Here is a 7,660-nt window from a genome sequence, read left to right as displayed (position 1 = left end):
ATGCATGTCACTTACCTGAGGCTTTTATTCAAATAAGCTTAAAAATAATAACAACCAAACTGTAATATCTGGCATTCTGGGGGAAAACAGTTTTAAAACTAAAAGTGCATATTTCTATTGTGTTTTGAATGTCCTATGAAAACAAATGTCTTGATCCTTTAAGAAATTTGGTCTTGTAGACTTGATGTGGAACAGATAGGAAGCTGATGGTTCATAGGAAAGGAATTGATTCAATTATGAAATAGGAATAATGGCTTCAAGGAGCATGAAGTTGGACAGGTATAGACATGTAGAAAATTGCAAAATGACTTTTTTCTGGCTGGGAAAAGCTTATCACAGAAAAAATTGGAACTCTCAATCTTTTTTTTTTTCCTCTTTCTCTCTGCACCTTCTCCCTCTCTCTTTTCCCCTGAACATGAAGCTGCATAGAGCAAAATGTCAGTCTTTAATGTCAATAAGACAGATTAGCATTGGACAGTCAGATAAACAGTTTATCAGTGAAAAGATCCCATTTTAGAGCTAGATGATACATCAAAGATTATTGAATCCACTACTATTTTCTCAACATGAGGAAACCATGGCCCTGGAAATAGAAGTGAGACGTTGTGTCTTATCAGTGGTACATGATTGAAGTATACATGATTTAGGTATCTGTCATTTAGGAAACCAAGCATACTTTAAAATTTATAATCTTCAGATAAATATCTGTTACATTGTGAGCTGGAGTACTTCTCTTCTCTTTCTAGCCAACCTATTTGCCCACACTGCTGAAATGGGCTGAAATGCATGAAGTGACCCAATGAACTGAAGTCTGGGTCCACTGAAAGAGTACAATGTATCCAAAATCCTTGAAAATGTTGATGGCCAGCTATCCTAGTTGGTAGGTGGTAGACCTAGAATGTGAATCAGCAACTGTGTTGAGTCAGACATAAAAGGAGAAGAAGGGAATAGCATCTAAATAGGAAAACCAAATGTAGAGTCTCACACAGTTGTATCAGTTCAGTTCAGTTCAGTGGCTCAGTCCCCTCCAACTCTTTGCGACCCCATGAATCTCAGCACTCCAGGCCTCCCTGTCCATCACCAACTCCCAGAGTCTACTCAAACCCATGTCCATGGAGTTGGTGATGCCATCCAGCCATCCCATCCTCTGTCGTCCCCTTCTCCCCCTGCCCCTAATCCCTCCCAGCATCAGAGTCTTTTCCAATGAGTTATATAGGTGGGTCCAAACAATAGAATCATTATTCCTTTCAGGGTACATGGTGCAAACTTGTCTTTGTGTAAAGGAGCTCCTCAGTATGAATTGATAAATGACAACTTTTTATAATCTATGATGAATAATATGTGACAGATTAAAGTATGTGTACATATGCAAATGGCTTCCCCGGTGGCTCAGTGGTAGAGAACCGACCTGCCAAGCCTGAGCCACAGGAGACCTGGGTTCGATCCCTGGGTCAGGAAGACCCCCAGAGAAGGAAATGGCAACCCACTCCAGCATTCTTGCCTGGGAAATGCCGTGGACAGAGGAGCCTGCCGAGCTGTAGTGCATGGGATTGCAAAGAGTCGGACACGACTTAGTGACTGAGGACACACACACGTGTGTACACGTGCAAACACCCATCCTTTGTTAGAATTCACTTTACCTCTAAAAAGAGGTTTACTCTGAAGGATCCTAATATCTCTAAGTGAGGATGTGTGTAAGTAATCAAAGTAGAAGTATTTTGAAAGAAACAGTTTCAAACAAGAAAAGAAATTAGAGAACAGAAGCATTGTGGAAACTAAGACAAGTTACACGGGCATGCTGCAGGATAGTGGGACTCTGGGGACCGGGATGGAGAGACTTTGAAATAGAGAAAGGAAAACACAGGGCTAGAAAAAGAGAATGCAGAGGTATATTTTACAGGACTCTGATTCATTTTTGTGCTGTGGGCTATAACACTATCCTTCCCTTGGATTCTCGGGGAACCCGTGACTAAACAGTGCTTTGGGGATTGGATTTATATTGCTTATTTGGCTATAAGGAGATTGCTGATGCAGAGTTCCAGGTGAGGAAAAACACGAAGCCTGAACCACAAATGGCCTAGAGACAAACATATTAGGGTCAGAGGAGACGCTGAGAAAAGGTGTAATGATAACCATCATTGACAACTTATTTATGCCTTCATATGTTACCACAAATTTTAATTAGGTGCTTTCTCTGTCCTGGGATTTTAAATAAAACACTTTCTTCACACTGTTGTTCTCAGTGTTCAATCACTAAGTCACGTCCGACTCCACAGCCTCATGGAATACAGCACGCCAGGCTCCTCTGTCCTCCAATATCTCCCTGAGTTTGCTCAAATTAATGTCGTTGAGTCGGTCATGCTATCCAGCCATCTCATTCTCTACTACTCCCATCTCCTTTTGCCTTCAATTTTTTTCCAGCATCAGGGTCCTTTCAAATGAGTAGGCTCTTCACATCAGGTGGTCAGAGTATTGGAAATTCAGCTTCAGTATCAGTCCTTCCAATGAATGTTCGGGACTGATTTCCTTTAGGATTGATTGGTTTGATCTTGCAGGCCAGGGAACTCTGAAGAGTCTTCGCCAGCACCACAATTCAGAAGCATCAGTTCTTCAGCACTCAGCCTTCTTGATGGTCCGACTCTCACACCCTTTCATGGCTATTTGGAAAAAACATAGCTTTGATTATGTGGACCTTTGTCAACAAAGTGACATCTCTGCTTTTTAATACACTGTCTAGGTTTGTTATAGCTTTCCTTCCAAGGAGCAAGCACCTTTTAATTTCATGGCTGCAGACACCATCCACACTGATTTTGGAGCCCAAGAAAAGAAAATCGGTCACTGTTTCCACTTTTTTCACCTTCTTTTTGCCATGAAGAGATGAGACCAGATGCCATACTTTATAATATAAAACAAGTATATGGACGTATTTGCTCAAGCTTTATATCTAATCTATTGGGATCCCAGTAATGTAGAATATGAAACTGTATAACTGAGGGAAAATGACCTTAATAAAGGTATAGAGTTGGGAAAAAAAATAATTGATAGATTATCAACTCTCTTGCCAGCTAACCCTCTCAGGAATACTTGTGAGGTTAGGGGCATTGAGAGGCTCAGCACAGAATTCATCAGCCAGTTAGTGATGCTTTACCAGTGAAAAGAAGTGAGGGGTTATAGAACCCTGGTCCCATGTTTCCTGATCCCAAGGAAGAAAACACTATGATAACAAACCTTTATAATATGTAAATTTTCAAAAGCTACAAAAATATTACCAGGAGGATAAAGATCAGAGATTTATGGCTCACTTAACAATTTATTTACTATGCAAGCTCATAATTTTGAATTCACTCTAAATTGTGATTTAACACATATTTCCAGAACACTGGAGTGTCCACTATACTCTGGAGTGTACACTGGAGTGTACTACTTCCAGAGTGTACACTATAGGTATATGCTGTAGCTCTATATCCAGAAATCATGTTTTAGCTAGTGGTTTTTTAAAGCTTTGTACTCAACCAGGGTTTTCTAAAAATTCAAGAATCTCAGAATAGTTCTTAAGACTATAAAAAAGCAATATTCCAAAGACAAAATTATTGGGCAACTTTCTATTGTAATAATTTCATAGAGTTAAAATATACATATATTTATAAATATATATGAAATTATATATAATATTATATAAATAGATTCTGAGATGATCCCATGGAGCTATGTTTTTTAGGTTAAACAGCATAGTTCCATGCAGGTCAAGAAGCAAGAGTTAGAACCAGATGTGGAACAATGGACTGGTTCACATTGGTAAAGGAGGATGTCAAAGCTGTACATTGTCACCCTACTTTTTTAAGTTGTATGCAGAGTACATTATGTGAAATGCAGGACTGGATAAGGCTCAAGTTGGAATCAAGATTTTGGGGAGAAACAGCAATAACCTCAGATATGCAGATGATACCATTCTAATGGCAGAAAGTGAAGAGGAACTAAAGAGCCACTTGATGAGAGTGAAAGAGGAGAGAGTGAAAAGCTGGCTTAAAACTCAACATTCAACAAACAAGGATCATGACCTCTGGCCCGTCATTTCACTGCAAATAGTTGGGAAAACAAAGAAAACTGAGAGACTTTATTTTCTCAGGCTCCGAAGTCTTTGTGGACAGTGACTGCAGCCATGAAATTAAAAAAAAAAAAAAATTGCTTCTTGGAAGAAAAGCTATGACCAACCTAGACAGCATGTTAAAAAGCAGAGACGTTACTTTGCTGACAAAGGTCTGTATAGTCAAATGTATGGTTTTTCCAGTAGTCACGTACAGATGGGAGAGTTGGACCATAAAGAACGCTGAGTGCCAAAGAACTGATGCTTTTGAACTGTGGGGTTGGAGAAGACTCTTGAGAGTCCCTTGCACTGCAAGGAGATCCAACCAGTCAACCCCAAAAGAAATCATCCCTGAATATTCTTTGGAAGGACTGAGGCTGAGCTGAAGCTCCACTACTTTGGCCATCTGATATGAAGTACTGACTCATTGAAAAAGACCCTGATGTTGGGAAAGATTGAAGGTAGGGAGAGAAGGAGATGACAGAGGATGATTGGATGGCATCACCAACTCGATGGACATGAGTTTGAGCAAGCTCCGGGAGTTGGTGATGGACAGGGAAGCCTGGTGTGCTGCAGGTCATGGGGAACACAACTTAGTGACTGAACAACAATAACAACAACAGAACAGCTCCATGAGACCATTTCAGGATTTTCATGGGGTGGGGAGTTTAAAAAGTACATTCAATAACATAACATGGCATAAATTTACATTAAGGAAGTAAAAACATAACAAAACTACAGTGGTAATACTCCTCAAACATACACACATATAACATACCACACATACAGATACACACACACAGAATGAATCCTATAAAGTCTTTTTGACTGATGGATGGGTAATTGTAGAGGATAAAGTATTTAGCATCTACTTGCCATGTGACATATTTTTTTAAATACTAAGGTGTGACTTTCTTGTGTATGTAATATTTTTATATTTTTGCTTATGTAGTACAAAAGAAATTAAATGTTACTTCTTTATCATATCATATCTAATGTTCCTTCATGATTTTAAGGACCATATCAGTTCAGTTCAGTTCAGTCACTCAGTCGTGTCGGACTCTCTGTGACCCCATGAATCGCAGCACGCCAGGCCTCCCTGTCCATCACCAACTCCAGGAGTCCACCCAAACCCACGTCCATCGAGTCAGTGATGCCATCCAACCATCTCGTCCTCTGTCGTCCCCTTCTCCTCCTGCCCTCAGTCTTTCCCAGCATCAGATTATATATTTCATTTTAAAAGAGAGTTTGACATTATAGATATAATTAGCATTATAAACCAAAATTGGTTTTTTGCTCTCCAAACATCTTATTCCTTCTATTTTGAATACTGCATAGATAAGTATTTATAATTAATCAGTCATAAAATAATTTCCCCTCAATTCTGTTTTTATGTGAATGACATGACTAAATATCTCTTTGAAGAATTAGCTTCATTTTATAAATAAAAACTACCTTAAAAACTGATGATTTTTTGAAAAAAAAAAAAACTGATGAATTTTTGGATCAAATAAGCCATAATTGAGATGGGGAGGGGTGTACAAAATTGCATGCTAATGGTACTTCAAAATGTTGGATTGATGATTGGCATTTTTGTTAACATCAAAATCAAGACCAAAAAAAAGTTACCTGTTTTCAGGAAGAAATGTGTCATTTACCACCAAGCATTGGTTTTCAAAATTGCACATTTCATCAGGTCTAAGAGAAAATCTGATCCCTCTAATCAAATAGCACAACTATACTGGAGGAAAAAAAGACTAAATACTGATATTTTTTGCTTTCTTTTTAAATATTGTAACACAAAATAAAGTATGTTATTCCATGCCTTGATTCATTGGTTTTCAAAAAGAAATATACTAAAAATCACACAATTATCTTATTTTTTGAATGCCAAGGTAGGATGAGGGGACTGCTTCAGTTATACAGGTGCAGTGTTACAATAATTGACCAAAACAATCTTAAAAAATGACAATTTACAAGAGAGTAAGGCAAACTTGATGGCTGTGCTTGAAGAGTTGAAAACATTGCGGAACTTGAAGTTCCAAGTGTCAAACAGAAAATCAAACAAAATATATTATAGAACACTGTAGCTAAAATTTTTATCACAAAATACTGAAAAGTAGTGATATGATACTCTTAATTTTATCGATTTAATAAAGTGCCCAAGGGCAAGAATCTTTCAAATAATTTTTGTGGGAAAAAAAAAATCTGATTTCAATAGCCTTCCCACAGAATGCCAGCTTCTTCTGAAAAATTCAGGTAAATTTTTCCTTGTTTTGACGGAGCATCTCATTTGGCTGTTTGTAGAGAACCAGTTTGTAGAATAATTATTGTGACACTTTTAAAAATCATCTTTACTCAGTGACCTTTAGTTTTATTTCAAACGTATGAAAGCATTAAAAGGTTAGCATTGATGAAGATAACTATTATTTATCAATTGTCATAAAATAGATAAAAAATACATTATTCATGTTATTAATTTTGTTTTCTTTCATTGCTATCTCTATCCAAGTATTTTTTTAAGGGCACAGTAATTAAAACTGGTTTCATAACTTGTATAGTGTAGTAACTCATGTGAAATAAAAAGAAACATATCATTTCATTCTATTTTATAAACCAGATATATGTGCGTATTTATAATTAACGAAATAAATCTAAAGCTTTCACTCATATGGGCACTAAGTATTTACCAAAAAATGAGTTTTCATAGTCAAGTGTTTGTAAAATGTGCAAAAGAGGGATGTTTAATCACAGTTTTTTAAGTTCTTAAAAAGCCTCTCTCTGATTGAACTTCCCATCTATCAGATTCCCCTTTCTGTCAGGTGCTTAATACTATAATTAGGATGGTGTGAAGAAGTGCTTGAAGTGAGTCTACCTTAAAGTGTATTTTAAAAAATAATGTGTAATGAACATTTATTATGTGTTTGCTGCCCTGGAGATGATCTATCTCCAGATTTAAATGATTTTCACAATAAAGATAATTATGTTTAATTTATTAGTCAAGATATAAAAGTAGACTGTATTATTTTAAATGTAATATTGAAACTGTTGATTTTGATGGAATATTAGTTTTTCATGACAGATTAGACAGGAAATTTACATACCATTGGTGTTGATCTAGTTATTGGTTCAAGTTGCAATTGAAATTAGGGAAATATAACTGAGAGCACCAGAAATATTATAGAGTATCAGTTTATCATTCTGAGGAATTTTGAATGGTGGAAAGTAGACATGTATGTTCACATATGTATATATATATAATATGTAACATTTATCTATTTATCTATCTCACATATGAACATATCTCACATATAAAATAAAATATCGAAAGCAATTATGAGACCGTCCAAGGAAAACTTGGGGAGACAGCATACCTGGAGAAAATCAACACACAGGACAGTGTGTTCCCTTGAAATTTGAGAAGAGCAGGGAAAGCCTAGATAGATCTGTGCCCATGTCTCCTTTCTCTGCACAAGATATCTGAGAAAGTGGCTTTGAGCTGGAAGAAGCTTGATACTTGATAGTAGTAGTAAAGCTAAGAGGAGAAACAGAGGGACTTGGTATGACTCTTCAACA

Source organism: Cervus canadensis, chromosome 11 (assembly GCF_019320065.1).
Source record: "Cervus canadensis isolate Bull #8, Minnesota chromosome 11, ASM1932006v1, whole genome shotgun sequence".
Taxonomy (NCBI): domain Eukaryota; kingdom Metazoa; phylum Chordata; class Mammalia; order Artiodactyla; family Cervidae; genus Cervus; species Cervus canadensis.
Note: the sequence above shows the minus strand (reverse complement) of the source record.